Source organism: Anomalospiza imberbis, chromosome 17 (genome assembly GCF_031753505.1).
Source record: "Anomalospiza imberbis isolate Cuckoo-Finch-1a 21T00152 chromosome 17, ASM3175350v1, whole genome shotgun sequence".
NCBI lineage: Eukaryota > Metazoa > Chordata > Aves > Passeriformes > Viduidae > Anomalospiza > Anomalospiza imberbis.
Genome location: NC_089697.1, coordinates 12,953,589 through 12,971,011, shown reverse-complemented (window position 1 = coordinate 12,971,011; position 17,423 = coordinate 12,953,589). Strand labels below are relative to the sequence as shown.

Here is a 17,423-nt window from a genome sequence, read left to right as displayed (position 1 = left end):
TGACACCCAGGGTTTTAGATCCCTTCCCGTGGAAGTCACTCAGGGGCCAGTGCTAAGGGACTTTCATAATCAGCCAGCCTCTACAAATTCCAGTCTTCATTTTTTAAAATTTTAATTTTGGTGTATACCCAATGCTAAATGCATTTTAAAGTCCTGCTATGTTGTTGTTTTTTTGTTTGTTTGTTTGTTTGTTTTTCCTGCCTCACCAATTGCTTTTAGGGAGGTATTTTTTCAGGATGCCTGAGACCAGCTGGGCTCTCACCCCCAGCCTGCTGCTCCCTCCTGCACCTTGAGCAGTGCAGGGGACAGGGAGGGACAGGGAGATGTGGGGACTCTGCTGCAGGGAGTGCTCTCAGCTGCACAGTGTGAACCGAGTATATCTAAAAAAATAAAAAGACAGAGAGGGAGAAACATGTTCTTTTCATCTCTAATCTCCTTTAGTTATCATGATCTCAAGGGTTATTTGTAATGATAGTAGGCACTGCATTTCAGATGGAAATGTGATTTTCCAAGCTGACGGTGTCACTTCAAGTAAACAAAGTTAATTCTGCTTTCTGCTATGCAAGGCCTAATCTCATTACCCAAACCACAAGTAGCATAACAGAAAATATTCCCATCTGTCAAAAGAACTTAAAATAAAGGTGGAAATTGTTTTTATGTTTCGTCCCTCCTCTTTCCCCCAAATCCCTCACTGGACATTAATTATCACATCAGACCTAGCTGAACCTGTTCAGATCCCCTTTTCTGTTTGCTCTCTGTGGAACGATGAGAGATTTGCTGCACTTGAGGGTTCCAGCATCCCCACGGGCACTCAGCACTAACAGCACCTGGGGGATGGATCCAGAGCTCGGTGACTGCACTCACTGCCCTGTCACCTCCACGGGTTAAACCCAGCCTGGCTCCCTGGGCTTGGCTCCGATTCACCCGGGAAGGGCAAGGAGGGACTCAGAGTCCAGCGGGGGCTGAGCCAGCCCCAGGAGCAGACCCTGCTGTTCCGGGGGCTGGCTGGGAGCTGAAGACACTCCAAACACTCTGACGAGTAACTCTCGGCTCCCTACAAACCAGCAGCCGCCCCATCATAAGGAGATCATTCGCAAAACTCTCCAACAACAGTGTTTTTCAGCTCCTCTTCATTTGAAATGACCTTTATGTGATAATAACGTCTGCCTTGCTGAGCCTTAATTGCTTAATTACAGAAGCATCTTCTCTATTAGACAAACAGGTTTTGGAAAAGTGTATTTTTTCTTGGAAGGCTGATGTTTTCTTTCACTTTAAGCTCATCAGCAGTATTTAAAATGTTTAAAAAGACAATTTCAAGTGGTTATAGGGTGTTAGTTTATTTCTGTTTTGGCCATTTGAAAGCTTTATATTGCACTCTCTTCCTGAGAGGCATTTACAGAAGGAATCTCTCCCATTAGGAATATTGCTGCTTTTCCCTACCTTGCTTACATAGCCCTTTAAAAAATCCTCTGATTTTCACTGAGCAGCTGTTAAAGATTCTGTGTGTGATTGGGAATTTATTTATCCTGGGCAAAGGGCTGAGCCAAAAATCCTGCACCTGCTTCCCACGTGGAGAACAGAGTTGGTGCCCTCGCTGGGAGCCCTGGTAAGTCTCACTCTGAGCTCTGACAATCGTGTTTTCTGTTTTAAATGGGACTTCTGGGCAGTTTTAACCTTTTTTTGTTGTGGTTTTTAAGCTGGAGCCAATCAATCTGTTGGTGTAGGGTTGCTCCTGCCTGTGTGATTGTTGAAGGGTTTGATTGACTCGTGTGTTGTGAAAAGCCATGAGGATTTTTGCCTGGAAAAAGCCAGGTTGGGTTTTTTGGGATGGCGTTGTTACATTGATGTGCTGTGATGGAAACAGAAGCTTCCAGAGGTGATTTGGTCCTGATCAAAGTTACACCCAACCAGCATTTCTGAGGTGAAATTTGGGACTGGTTTGTGCAAAAGCCTCTGCCAGAGCCATCTAGCAGGAGAAGGAACATTTGGGATACCCCAGCCCTGAGAGGCAGCCCCAGAAACAACAATCCCCTTACCGTGTTCTTTCTAAAATCTTGCCTTGCTGAAAACAGAGAATCTCACCCTAAAAGCCAAAAGGTGAGTGATGAATGACTGTGACGAAGAAACAATGGACCAGAAGTGGCTCATTTTGAGAACTTCTGACGTATTTAGGATTTGGCTTTCACTTATTTCAACCTCAGCGTTTTTCAGGCCATTCTGCCCACGTTGTTCATCTTGTTGCTAATCAGAACTCTGAGCGTGGCAGGAGTTAAGTGCCAAAGGTACTTTTTGGGTAGTTCTGCGTGGTGTTTTGGGCAGGTCCGCTGTGCTGATGCTCCAAGGCAGCCCAAAGCCAGGTGGCTGTGTTGGCACTGGGTGGAGAGCAGGGTTTGGGAGCTTGGCTCTGCCCTCCCCGAGTTTCCAGGGGCTGGAGAAGGGCTGGCTGCCATCCCACTGGGTCACAGCTACCCCGGGCTCTGTGTGCCCGAGGCAGCCAGGGTGCAGTCCTGGGCCTGCAGATCTGCAGGATTCTCCTGGTCTCATACCTGAGTGTTTGCAATGTTGGTGTTTTTCAAAAGTTGTGGCATTTAAGAATAAGGAAAGAAGCAAAAGGACATTTTGGGGTGAGGCAGGAGGTTTGTGTGTGGCCAGAAAAAGTACTTGCAAACAGCAAAAATGGATGTTTCCCTAACAAAGGCCAAAAATGCTTAGAAATGATCTATGCCTAATATATTTGTTGTGCCCTAAGGTCATAGAGATATTTTTTTCTCCTAAGAAAAAAATGGGTAGAACTTGCAGTTTTGAAAATATGTATTTGGCTTTAGGGCATTTTCAGAGTCTTTTTTATTGTTTCTACTACCACTGGTTCACTTCTGCTTTTCAATTCCCAGATATTTTTCATGATGTCTATTTTAATAAGTTTTGGGTCAAGCCATTGTTCTCCATTAATAGTTTGCTACAAATGACTTTGCCTGGATCAGAGTTGGAGCCTCTCAGAAATGACACCCTGGGATTTTTGAGGTGCTGCCCAAGGCATGGGCAGAGTGAAGTCTCCTCCTGAAGTTCAGAGTTTCTCTTTTTTCCCTAATTCCACTCAAAGTCACGTGGCTGCACCATCCCAGCTCCTGGTGAGGAAGGCTCAGGAATGAGATAAAAGAGCTGCAACGCAGAGCTAAAGGAGCCAAAATCTCTGGATTCAGTTTCTGCCCACGCTGTTGAGGCAAATAAATAAAAATGAGAGAGAAGTGCATCTGCAAACACACACAGAGGCACATGCCACGTGTGGGAGGGAGCAGGAGTGGGGGCTGCATTGCCAGAAGGGAGCATTGTCTGCAACAGGTCTCCAGAAAAGCACTTTTGTTTTTTTATTGTAGCCATAGAAAAGCAGGGCCCTGCACGTTGTTCAACATGTGGCTAGGATCTATCAGTTTTATTGAAAATGTTCATTTCCTTAAAATTAAGCAGAGTCTGCTTTCCTTTTTCAAATCCTTACCTTCCTTCTGCAATTTATAGCTCAAAAAATCACTTTTTTTTTTTTTTTTTTTTTTTTTTTAATGGAAGAGGAACCTCTGCAGGGAGCTGTGTCTGACCCTGGCCTGAGCAATGCTTTGCTAAGGCAGTGTGGCTTTATTCTTATTTTTCTCCCTTCCTTTTTCTTTTTTAGTCCGTGAAACAGATGTAAAAGTTCCTACTCAACTCAGGCAACCTTTGTCATAAATTAATTTCTGAGAAAAGCCTGCATTACAAGAAACTTGGTCTGTGCAGCATGTGAGCATTGCTGGGTTATGTCCTTATGATCCACAATCATTTGAGTGTTTAAACCAGAGGGGAAACACTTTTCTATGTAATGAGGAATGTTTCTGAGGCCATAACATCCTGTTAAGGCAAAATAACACTGGTGACAAAATCTGTTTGATTGGCTGTGTGATCTGCCAAAATTCCCAATTAATGGGGAGAGAGAGGTCCAAGAAATTGAGTTGAAAATCAACCAGAATTATTTCTACTTTTGCTGCTGTTCTCTGGAGCTTCAGCACTGAAATTCATTCCTGGGGATAAGAGCAGAGATTAGGTCAGAAGAGCTTTTCACTCGTCAGCCCCTATTCCCTCCCTCCTCTCAGGTCTGAGGTTTTCTGTGATAAATTATTCTAATGGCTTGTATTGCAGTGGGAACCAAAGGCAGCAGAAGCATCCATTCTGCTGAGTACTTTACATCCACACATTAAGAAATAATCTCTGCACAAGATGTCCATACAATTTTATTTCTCTTTGCTGTTTCTTTTTTTCTTTTTTTGAGGACTATCTGGTTTATGGTTGCAGTTTTGAAAACTGTTACCTCGTTGAGCAGTTTAGACTAAGCATGACTCAAAGACAGCCTCTTTTTTTTATAATTCAATCTTCCAAAGTCTGCTATAAATGCAAATAGTGAGGAGATGCCCCAATGTTAAGATGCTGATATTTGCATAGTATGGAAAGTGTCAGTGTAATATGTGTGAAATAACTTTAGCACAGACCATTTTGGAAGCTCTCTGCAGAAAAGAAAGTTTTTCTGCCTATAAATGTGTAAACTCTATGAGAAATGGAGACACTTAAAAGAAAAAAGAACAAAACTAATGGCAGTTGCAGTTCCTGCAGTTTTGTTCCCCCCTTGGCTGACCAAGGGAACCCGAGTGGAGTTTGTCTGGCTCTGCCTGCTGCAAACCAAGAGCAGGGCAGATTTTCCTGCGTGCTGCTGCTGCCCCTTTTGGCAAATACTCAGCTTGGGTTTAAGCTCTGATTAAAGCCTGGCTGAGCACAAGGGCCTGGTCCTTTCCTCGTGTCCTTTTCCCAAGGAGGAGCTTCTCTGACCTCAGCTGGCTCACCCTGACTGGGAGCGAGCAGGACTGGGACACATGGCACCATATCAAAAGATCTCTGAGATCTCTCAACAAAACAAACACGCCTTTTGAAGTTGTTTGGCTGTTTCCAGAGCAAAGCAAGAACTCCAGAAAATACTTTGACTACTGGGCCAAAAGGAATCCTTTTTTCATTCTTTACCCTGCCCTGCCACCCTGTTTGCCTTTCTCTTTTCCCTACTTGACTTTTCTGGTTAATTTTTTCCAAAGGAAACCTAAAGTCAGTAAAACCTGTTGTCAGCACAATAATTTTGGTTAGGGTTGTCATTCTTTTTATTTTTTTATAGCACTTCTATATTGGTGCAACCTTCAGCACAGGTTCGGCTGTACTAAACCAAAGTGATTTTGCTGATAAAGCTTGTTTCATTTGGGGAATTAGTAAAAACTTCACTGCTAAAATCACTCTTTTGGCAGAACAAGCTGCATCTGTATTAGTAGGATTTGGTGGTGTAGCAGCAAAATGTGGGGGTTGGCCAACAAATTAACCCTCAAAAGTGAAACCCCCCTGTTGAAATGTGCTTGCTTTGAACTTCTGTGGCCTCCATATGCTGAAGAAAGGCTGGTTGTAGCATTTGAAATTCACAGGACTAAAACAAGCCTTAGAGTGATTAAATTCAACTCCCTAAACATAACTTAGGCAGATCCCCAGCTTGATTTATGGAACTTCATCTCATCTGGTAAAGAAGTCGAGTTGTGCTAAATGGAGCTGTGGCTCTGACCCTCTTCCCCTCCCTTTGATGGGAATATCATCATGGAGATATTCTTCTCATGTGCCTCGACTTCCCCTCGTGTGAAACAAATCTCCTGTAAGTCTCAGTGCTGGAGCGGCTCAGGAGCTTGGCTCCAGGGCTGTTACACATTTTGGTACCTCAGGGGCTGGCACACCAGTTCGAGGGCTTGCTGGCCAGTTTGGGCTCATGAAACTGTAGCACCACTTACTGGTTTTGCTGGAGAAATTCCAGCCAGCAAAGGCAGGCAATGTTGTTTATCTCCTGCTGTCATCATAACTATTTCCTGAGAGCTGGAGAGATGTACTCCTTCCTTTCCCTGCTTGCTGTAGCCCAAAGGATCAAAGATAAGGATTATAATGGTTATGTTCAAGCAGAGGAGTTGTTGATTGGGATTTATCCTTTTAAATATGTGTAAGTCATACAAAGCTTTGCAGTCAGAAATATTGACTTCATTGATCCATGCCAAGAGCAGAAGAAACCCATGTGGGCTGAAGTGGAAAGGCTGTGCGAGATGCTTATAATAAAGATGTTATCTGGTAAATAAGATATTGCTTTATCCCCGGCCAAGGAAAATTAGAAATCCAGACTTTAAGTACACTGGTCAGGTCATGCCAAGTTGACTGTGGCAGCATTAGCTTTCCATGATCAATATTCAATATTAGGGCCCTGCATTCCTGTTTCTGGTCAAGTGAGATGGTTACACAGCTCCTGGTTCTGCATTGTTTATGGGGTTTAAAAGGAGAACATCTGAATGAATCAACTTCAGGAACATAATGGACTATAAATGCAGAGAACATCAGCTTCATCACTTAGGATGAAGGGAGTGTGGTGTAGGTCAAGATACTGCCTTTGGAAAGAGCTAAAATCCCTTGTGTGATTAGCTGGGATTGCAGGGCTGACAGGGGAGACAAGTGGGGTTAAAGGTGTCCAGCGTCACTGGAGAGGGACTGTCAGAGCAGGGCCATCCCCGAGGGTCTGCTGCAGAGTCTGGATGGATCAGCTCGTGTGAGCAAACAAACAAACACCAGAAATCCTCCAGCAACAGGCAGCCACTGTTGTGCCAGCAGCTCTGAGGCTCCTGAGCGACACAGGGATGGCAGGGACGTGGTTTTGGAGGGGATGGTTTTGGGTATCTTACCCCATCTGGAGCAGTATCAGCCTGTCAGGCTGCAAGTGCAAGCAGGGGAAGGAGGGAATATCTCCAGAATTCCTCCTGGTGCTGTGGGGGCTCGGGAAGGAGTCAGTGCAGCCACTCTGGCTGTGAGTGAGAGGAGCTGTGCTGGAAAGCCCCCACCCGTGTCCCAGTGTTCCTGTCCTCGGGACCCCCAAACCTGTGCCTTTCCCCCAGCCCACCCCTGGTCACCCCCAGGGTCACCTTTTGAACCCAGTTAGCAAAGCACGGGGGGAGCCTCGCCCCACGGCAAAACCTGCTCGGGAGAATCCTCCAGGGGACAATTGAGCACTATCAAACACAACTGCAGTAATACTTTACTGTCTGCTGCAGATATTGAGCCCTCATTGCAGTAATTGTCACGGTGACAGAGCTGGGAACACTTGCTGTAATTAGGACAGTTGTTTTGTCATGTGTAACGATCTGAAGAGAAGCAAGGAAAGAGGCAACGAGCACTAATCTGCTCTGGTGTAGTGAAGGGGAACCGTGCACACACCAAATACAGCTAATATATTGGAAATTCAGATGAGCAGGCATTTTGAGGAAGTGAGGAAATAAATGGTAAAACAATACATCTATTCAGGGAAATTTATGCTCTCCTGGGTGTCTGTATCTGGAATAGCAAGTGCAGATGTTTTGCTGAAGAGGTTTTTTTTTTTTTGAAGGTGATCCCAGTGATATCTCACAAAAACCCTCAGCCAAACCCGTGTGTGTATATTGGCATATAAATATGTGCTGATATATGTTGATATAAATATATATAAGCAAATTTCTATAGGTGAAATATCTCTTACTCTCGCAGCTGGAGAACATTCAGTGCACACTTAACAAAACCGAGCAAATGAGTGGAACATCACTCAAATATTTTAATTTCTCATAAATAATCACTCCAGCCTCTTTATTCTCTCCCTCTTTCTCTCCCATCTCTCTTTTTGCTTTTTGGAGTCTCTTTTAATATTGTGCTCCAAATTACCTTTTATTGTGATTCAGAGTCTGGAATAGCTGTTCTGGTTGGGTTTTAGCTGATGACAAACATTTCTGTGGATCAAAAGCTCTTGGGAAATAGCCCAAATTTGGGAGTTGTAAGACCCAGAGCTGTAAGGTATCTATTGTGTGAGTGACTGCAGACTCTTCAGACAGGAATTGCACTGGGGTGGTCAGAGACATTAGTAAAAATTTTCCTGATTGAAAATTTGCCATGTAAAGCATTTTCCAATGAGAAATTGGATTCTCAACTCTTTTTTTCTGGTTTCCACCAAAATTTTGACATTTTATTTCACAGCTGGAAGGATCTTGAGGAAAATAGCACTTGCCGTTTAGTGTTCTTTTTTAGTGTCAAGCTAAGTTTAGTGTTCATATTTCCAGTTATTTTTTTAGCCTTACAGTTTTCAGTGAAATCTTTCTTTCACTACTGAGGCAAATCAGAATTTTCCCATCTACTTCAGCAGCACCAAGATTTCACTTGTGATGTTTTACTACAGGAAATCATTCTTGTAAGGACCTTAAATGCCCCTTAGAGCTTATCAAACTCTAACCTGTATTTTAAAAAGGTTCCAGGGAACAGCAGACCACTTAGTCTGACCCTGATTCCAAGTAAAACATCATGATTAACCCCAAACCTTATTAACAAAGAATTAGAGGGTAAAATACAATTAATGACAGCCAGCAGGAAGGAATACAAATCTTGCCATATAAACATTCTGTCTTCTTGACAGGATTGCTTTTCTACTCCAGAAAGGGAACTGGGACAGTGCAATGTACCTGGATTTCTCCAGGGCATTTAACTTAGTCCAGCTGCTGTCTGGCCTCGTTAGGTGTTTAAACATTGTTGGGTGTTCTAAGTCCTGACTCATCCCTGGGTGTACTGTTCATATCAATCCAGTATTTGTGCCAGTGATCCAAGCAAAGATGGGAAATAGATGTGGGGAGGGCCTCAAGGTGACCCGGGGCTTGGTGGAGCAATGAAAAGCCAGGACAAAGGTAGGAGCAGTAGGAACTTTCAGGTTAAGGGGCTTCAGCCCAACAGAATTAATCTAAAATGAAGCAAATCCTGTGGGAACAAAGCACGTGGTTTCTAGCTGTGGTTCCAAACGCTCCAAGGCACAGCTAGAGTCACCTCCACTGGCTTCAGAGTGCAATGCTTGTGTAAAAAGCAAATTAATAATAAATTACTAATCAAACAAACAAATCTAGCAAACCAGGAGCAGATTCTCTTCTCACACAAAGCTTTGATGAGGTCCTGATGTGAAATGTCCACGTCCCAGGAGTACCTGAGAATATTCTAAAGGAAACTTAGAGGAGGCCACAAAAACAATCTGGAGGTTGGAAATCCACCTTCTGCCATGGAGCTGACAGCACCTGACGTGTTCAGCTTCTCAGGAGCCCTGAGTGATGCCTGGATTGCTGTGTGGGCACCCTCCATGAGAGCCAGCTCTCAGCCCTGCTGAGAAGGCATCTTCAGCTGGGTATTTCTATTGACCAAATTTAGCAGTAAAATAATAACATCCTATTAAAATGAGACACAGCTCCTGCCTGTGAAGGTGATGGAAGCTCCCAACAGTTTCTCAAGTGCACTCCTGAGTGCTTTCTGTTCTTCAGAGCAGGATTAACTGCCCTTTGGAAGCAGATATATAAAACTGAGCTGGATTAGAGGGAAATTTTATTGCAAAGACATTTTAGGACTGGTATGTTGTGTGTACTTCACATGTGTGCATGTCAGGAGGGGCATTTGAAAATGGTTTTAATTTATGTGGCTATTTTTTACCAAACAAAAGAATTTACAATGAAAACTTATTACTTACACACTTTTTTTTTCCCTCAACAGACTTCTGAGGTTTGAATATTTGGGGCCTTTGGATGAAAAGTAAAAACAGCTTCTCTAGCAGGGAGATACCTTTCAAAACAGCTTCTCTAGCAGGGAGATACCTTTCAACTAAAAGATGACCTTGGTTAAAAATCTAATTTCCACTGGAAAGATGAAAAAAAAAGTTTTCAAAGGAGGGAAAAAAAATCAGACAGGTCAGGTGTCCTGCATCAGTGTGAACCCCAGTGAAAGAGAAGGGCTTGACAAAATAATTCATTAGCAGGAATGTTCTCCTGATGGAAAGCATTGAATGGCTGCAGGAGGAGCTTTAAAGGCTCCTCTGTGTCCCCAAGCACAAACATGGCTCAAAGGCCAGGCCAGGGCAGCTCTGAACTGTTTGTGGAGTGGCTTTGAGGGAAGCTGCCCTTGGCTGGGGAGAACATCCTCATGCCCAGCCTGGGGCACTGCGAGGGAGAGGATTGTGCCTGGCAGCAAGGGAGCAGCAATTCTTGGGGGGAGGCTTCTGTGAGCAGGGGAGCCCCACAGAGGGGCTGTTCTCCTGGACAACAACCTGCTGGGCTCTGGGGTGTGGGGAGCAGCTCCCAGCCCTGCCCTGGCACAGCAGCTCCCAGCTGGCAAAGGGGCCTGCTGGCACGTTTTAAGGGTTCTTTTGGTGACTCCAGTTGGGTCCAAGTGGTAAATGTGCCCCCTGGCTCTGTTTGCCCCCTGGGTTCAATGGCACTGTGTGCTCTTGGCGCTGTGCTTTGGCACACCTCTGTCGTGGTGCCTGTGTCGTCCCACAGACCTGATGGCTTCCCCAATGCTTTTGTGTCAGCTTGCCCTAATGGGAATTCCCCAAGCTTTCCGGTTTGGTGTGGCCACCGCACTCCCAGTGACCTGTGGCAGCTCTGATCCTTGCCCAAAATCTCCTCCTGCCTCCATCCCCTCCCGGGCTGCTCCCGCTGCCCCTCGCTGCCTGACCACGCTGTGGTGTGTCCCTGCACTGAGTTATGGGATCTTTGGTTCAGGAATCAGCTCCAGGTCTCTCCCTGAGCTCCAGCTGGAATTGCTGGCGTGTTTTGGTGCACAGCAGCAGCTGCAGGTGCCTCCCGTGCAGGGGCTCTGGCAATCAGCATCCCAGCTCTTATTAGGAAGCAGAGGATTTTCCTTAAACTCTGATTAACCAATTATGTTTGTCCTGATTTGAATTCTTCTGTCATCTCCCTCACCACAGGGCAGAGCAGTTTACTGAATTTAAAGAGGACTGCCACAGTTGTGTAAATGAATGAGATGTTTTCTTAAAATAACTATTTAGAGATGTAAATCTCTGCCTGGATCTTGGAAACCCTTCCCAGCTCTGCCTCCAACTCCTGCAGTGGCATCTCTCTTGTCACATGGAGCCAGATGGGAAAATCCCAGGAGCAGAGGCCATGTCTCCCTTCCTTTTCCTTAATCCACGGGGTGGCTGAAGCCTGAGGACAAGAGAATGTTTTTCTGCCAGGGACACAGCAAATGCAAGAGGTTTCTCTCTAATAGAAACTACATTTGAGGCACCCTGTGTAATTTGAGGCAGCCCAGTTGGTGTTTATATGAAATTAGGGTCGAAAATCAGGTAATTTTGTTCTGTTTAAAAGTACATTTTCAGTCCAAACAAATATTGCCATATAGTGATATTCCTGGAAATTTCTGGTGCTCAGTTGCTGTTTGGCATTATGGGTTCAGTGTAGTTTTGGAGGACAAAACCTCCAGTTATCAACATCCTAATGAAACAAAAGCCTGTAAGAGGAAACAAAACATTAAATTCATGACATTTCCTGTACACTTCTAAATGACCAAAACAAGTTTTCATTGATTGTTTTTTTTCAGATTTTGAAAAAAAAAAAAGAAAAAAATCTAATATCAACAATTACATATTCCAGGTTAATTCCTAAGTTACCTGGAAGAGACATGAACATTTGTAAATGTACATTGGTAAATTGTTCATGTAACAAAACAGCTCCTAAGAAGGATTTCCATACCTTTCACTTCTCCCTTTTCAGTATAAAAAGTATTTTCCATTTTTCCTGGCTTTTAAACTGATTTTCCCAGCTTGGGAGTGGAGTAAATTAAAGTGTACGAGGCAAATGCTGTGGCAAAGTTTGCTGCTGCCTGGTTTAACCTGCAAGTGAGGCCCCTGTGGACATACTTATATTTAATATTTTGCCTTTTGTGGGAATCATTAGATGGACAAAATGGCCCAACTCCTCCTTCCAAAAAGAATCCATTAACATCCATCCTTCACCAGGACAGGAGGCAGCTTTGCTTTTATTCTATAGTTTCAACAGCAAGGAACTCTGATTCCAATGTGCATTAAAGGTGGGAAACTAATTTTTGAGGGTTCCTGGTTGAAACTTATTTTAGCTTTTTGTTTTTTCCTCCCATGGTGATGGGAAGTTGAAATAAATGAGCTGGGTTCACCATTCAATTATGTTAATTTACAGCCCTCTAACCCCAGCAGTCGTGCTGACATATAAATGATGAAGCAGAGCATATGATCAGATCCCTGGTACTACAAAAGAAGTGTTAAGCCAAGGGTGAGCAAAGATTTTGGAGCCCAGGAGTGTCCAGATGGGAAATGCAGTTTGCCCACAGACCCCAGAAATTGCTCTGTCAAGGCACTTAATGATGATGTTTTCTGGATTTAACACTGAATTCACATTTTGAAGAAAAGTTTTTAGGTGTTTAAAAAACCAACCAACAAGGCAATCCCGCTGTAAGGTAAAGCTTACATTCAATTTTGGGACAAACAGGACAATTCTTAGAAATCCAGCTGGAGACTGTTTCTTTTTCATTTTCAAGAATTTTATTTTTTATTTTTGAGCCAGATGATAGTGCTAATAGTTAGGACACCGACTGGGATGTCCATAGTTATACTTAGATCCCATTTATCCCAGAACTCCTGTTCCTGTGTTGAGTGAAGCTGTGCCATGCCCAGAGCTCTGCTGGGGTTATAAAAGTTGAGGCAGTTGCACTAAGGAAGATGAGAGATGCTGGCACCAGGTGGCTGCATTAGGGCAGAGCCCATTTTCTGTCTGTGCCTTGAATTTTCTCGGGGTTCTTGAGAAACCTGAGAGCGGATTTGTGGGAGGGAGGCCGGGAAGTGTTGGGATCAAGGGAGAGCAGCCAAAACCACCTCACGGTTTGGGAGCTGTGCAGGCAGAGCACCTCTGCCCAGCCCTGTCCTGGGCCACTGACGTGGCACAGACTCAGCACCTGGATGTCATTCCCCACTGCAACCTCCCACCTGGAGGGATTTCTCCAGGAAAGCTTTTTTTCAGGAGAAAAAGGAGTTTTCAGGAGGCTGAGCACGCTGGGCTGTCCCACAGGTGTGACACCCTGGAGACCCCAGAGCCCTTCCAGGCCATCCTCAGTCCTGGCTCTGAGCTGCTGAGCAGCACTAACAGCATCTCAGAGCCTGCTTGCTCTGGGCCCAGAGCTGTGCTTTCAAGTGATAAAAATCTCTTTTTTCCAGCTCCAGTGAAAGCAGAGATTCAGAGAGCTGCAAGGCCAGCCAAGTGTGCCGAAGGAGACTCTGGCTCCTGCTCACTCACTGGCATTTTCTGACTCCACTGGAACCTGTTGGATTCAAGTAATCCTGGGGGCATTGGAAGCTCCAGTGTGCATCTTTGGGGAGGAGATTTGGCAACTTCCAATTCCCAGGGAGGATTTACAAAAGCTGCCATAAACCAAAGAAAAGCTCATTAAAAACATGCTGATTTTTTTTTTCTTAGTCCCACAATCCTTTTCTCAGTCCTCTGGTGTTTCAAATGCCAGCACAGAGCTGCAGTTTGTAGCCAGGGAGAGAAACAGAGGGGTCAGACATGGAGATGTTCATGGACAGTGGGAGATTGCTTTACAAGAACTCAGGTGGGCACCCAGGTGCCTGTTCTACATCTGTACCAATAAATGGGAGGGTCTGCACGTCCCTGTGCCACGTGTGCCACGTTCCATGGGCACGGTGCCTCTGTGCAGGTAAAATCTGTTTCTCACAACGCATTTTGGAACAATTTTTTGGGCTGCACATCGTGGCAGGCTCAGGGTGTTGCTCTGTAAGTACAAATATCATGACAGGGTGATTTCCACCACATCCTTGGAAGGAACAAAAGGAAAGGTGAAGGTGCCAAAAAGTCAATTTGTACTTTTAAAGTGAGGGGATTTTGTCATTTCTAAAGGGCTTAAAACTACATTCTTGGGGATGAGGTGCAGTTTGTAGGATTCTTCCATGCTGGGCAGCCTCTGTTTGTGCCTGTTGTCACCCATGGCAGTAAGACAGCACAAGGTCTGTGGGTTGTGGAGATGAAGGGAGCCCAAGGACAGGAGCTTCTGGGCTTAAACAACTGCCCAGGTGCTGGAGGGCTCTGCAAGGCACTGCCCTTCCTTCCAGAGCAAACTGTAAATCTTTTTTCTAAACTCGGGCAAGGAAACCCAAGTGAGGGAATCTTTAGAAATCTTGGCTGCCTGTAACTCTCCCCCAGGAGAGCACAGGAGGATCCAAGCAAGCCACCAGAAAGTTGGTTGTTTTCTCATGTTTTAGAAAGTGTGTAATTTCTTTTAATTCTCCATGAACCTGTCATCTGGTAGGACATCTAATAAAGCCCATAAGTAGTGTTTTATGAAGCTCCACTTCCCTCCTCGGCTCACCAGGGATCATTCTTCTCTTTGAAAAACAGCTCATCATTAGGAATCAAAGATGTTTGATATACAAAATAATTTCCCAAATTAGGGTTTGTCAAATGTAGGTTTGCAAATCTCTACTTTTTTTTTTTTTTTTTTCTCTTTTCCTTTCTCTCCCTTGCTCTCCCCTTTAGGTTGATTATATCTTGGAACTAGAGGCAAAATAAAATTCTTCCACCCTTTCCCCTCCTTCCATCCCTCCCCGTGCCTTTCCTTATCTCACCCCCTCCTCTCTCCGTGGCTCAGCCCCACCTGAGCGGTGCCCGCAGGGCGCTTCCAGCCAGGATTTATTTAATGCCAGCCCCTCTGGCAGTGCCCAGCAGACACCCCGAGGTGCCCAGGGCTGCTGGCAGGGTGGGCACCAGGGCTGGAGCCCAGGGAGAGGGGGCTGCCGCCGGCTCTCCCTCCCGGAGTGCCAGCAAACAGTTAACGGTTTAATACTTTACAAAAAAGTCAAGACAGACTTGTGATTCTTGATGTTAATGAAGGTGTCACACATTGTCTAGAGAAAGTTGTGCCTGGCAATCTTCCTTTTTTCGGATGCCTACACCACTGACATTTCATCTCGCATTCAAAGAGCACTACCTTAATGAAATGCATAATTAACATATTCTAATTGTGCTGAGCGCTGTGATGATTTTGACAGAACTCACTTTCCATGTCTAATTTGATGCTAATTTAATCTGTTCCTCTCCCGCTGACATGACCTTTCTTGATTGAGTTTCACTGAGGAAATTTTTTGATGGATTGATTTATCAGCATTGCGGAGACAACAAAGGCTCAGGGTGCACGGCAGAGCCGGGTGGGAATGGCCTCCAACGCCTGCACACCCTGAACTCCCCAGCTCCAGTGGCCTCCTTCCAGAGCCTGCCTGTCTCCTCTTCTGATGGAATTCGAGAAATGTGACATCTGCGTGTGGGGTTGCTCTCGCCGAGCACAGTAAATATCTCACTGTGCCTGGAGCCTCCTGCAAGGGAATCTTCTCCCCGGGCTGCTCCTGTGGGGCTGGAGCGGGGCACTGCCCACCAGGGCAGGTGGCCACCAGGGTTCTGGACCTTTTCATCACCCTGGGTGTTGCTGGCCATCAGCAAAATGAGAAGTGCAGTGAATTGGGGTTGTAAGAGGTGTCCCACTTTTTGGAGGTTCCTTCACCCAACTTTGTCTAATGCTTCCTGGTGGCTGTGTGTGTTTAACGCCCAGGGTGTGCATTTATAACATGATCTGTGCAGCTACAGATACGTAATTTATGGCTTGTGTATATATGATTGTACCCTCATTCAAACACGGGAGAGGAGGTTTAATAATCCTCCCAAAGTTGTGAAATGTATTCACTATCTCCCAGCTCAGGAGGTGAGTGTGTGCCTGTGGGAACGCACTGCTCTGAGGAAATCTCGGGGGGAAATAGCAAATTTTTTGATTGCTCCACAAGAGAGGAAATTTGGGCAGAAATTCTTCCCTGTGAGGATGGGGAGGCCCTGGCACAGGGTGCCCATCCCTGGAAATGTCCAAGGCCACCTTGGACAGAGCTTGGAGCACCCTGGATAGTGGAAGGTGTCCCTGCCCATGGCAGGGTGGCACTGGGTGGGCTTTAAGGTCTCTCCCAGCCCAAAGCATTTTCTGATTATACGGACACTTGGAGTGTTATATGGAATATATACCTATTTATATGGAATATATACCTAATGATATGGAATTATATGAATACCTATTATTATGGAATTATTTATATGGAATATATACCTAATGATATGGAATCTGTACCTACTGCTTTGTATTGTGACAGCTTTTTGCTGTGTACCTGCCTTATTATCCAGGGATCTGTATCACAAAAAAGGTCCTTCCTGACCCTCCCAGTGATCTCTTCCATGCCCTGAAGCACCAGATTTAACTTTGCCTGTTCCACTACAGCTGCTGCTGGTCAGGAACTCTGCGTTCCTTGCACTGCCTCAGCGTGTGCGTTTTTGTTGCTTTGGGAAAAGCAGAGATAGCATCTCTCTTTAGAGAGCATAATAATATCTAATTGACAGCATTGTTGAGATGAATTTTATAAACACCAGTGACATTAAAACAAAAAAAGGAAAATTAAGAATTTATGTTTCATCTTGCTACAGATTTAAGAAGTTAAGACACACATGTTCACTTTCTTGAGGAGTTGATGGAATAGTTTAGTTTTAAAAATGACTTCTTGATGTAAGTCCCAGATTTTCTTATCAGTGTTTAGCTACACTGAGCAAACTGTAGATGCTTGAGGAGAAGGGCAAAGGCAGCCCATAGGGCAGAGGGATTCTCCCAACTGGGGCTGGGACCTGCTCCTGCCCTGCCCTTGCACTCCAGTGAGTCCAGGGTCAGGGAACTGCTTCAAGAGGGGCTCCCAGCCCATGTGCCCAGCACAAAGGAAAGCCCTGCAGAGCAGGGGTGAGCTGGGGTTAAAGCCCCCAGGACCCCCTGGGTGCTTCTCTCCCCAGCCTGCAGCCCCACCTCCACAAGTGTGGCGGAACCAATGGTCCCACCCTCCTCTGATGGGCAAATTGAAGCTTGAACCTGCTCACGCTGGACCTGCATTGATGGGTGCCAGGGAATCCCACCCAGCTACACCGGGCCTGAGTTTGGGTCTCAGGTGGATGTTTGGTTTGGGTTTTGTTTGGGATTTTTCCTGTGGGTAATTTTTTAATTTGGGGAAAAAAAAAACCTCATTTTGCAACAGAGTCCTTCCTGTCTGATTTCAGCTCTTTGCCACAGGACAGGCCAATACTGATTAATTCACAGATCCCCTGCTCACTCTGTCTCCCAAAAAAAAAAAATAAAAAGCACTTGTGTATCCATTCTGGCTAAGTCTGTTGGGCAGCTGCATCCCAAAATGTGTAAACCACGTTATAACTGTGAAACTGTGAGTCATTCAGTGTTATTTACCATTGATACTGGCAGGCAGCCTGATCTGTTCCTGTAATTATGTCTCTGTCTCTACCAGGGAGATCAAAAGTACAGAAATTCCAAGTAATAGGAGTACAACTATATCAGTGGGGTGAAACTGAGCATCTGGATCAGAGAAAGAGATATTGAGTGCACAGTGTTGCAGGAGATCAAAGAGGGAACTAAATCTAATAAAACAGTAA

At 45.1% G+C, this 17,423-nt stretch overlaps 1 protein-coding gene across 4 annotated transcripts in view; it reads left to right on the top strand.

The window, feature by feature from the left end:
* Positions 1–17,423, top strand: part of TSHZ2 (teashirt zinc finger homeobox 2) — a 208,440-nt gene that overhangs the window by 150,821 nt on the left and 40,196 nt on the right. The window lies entirely within an intron of this gene.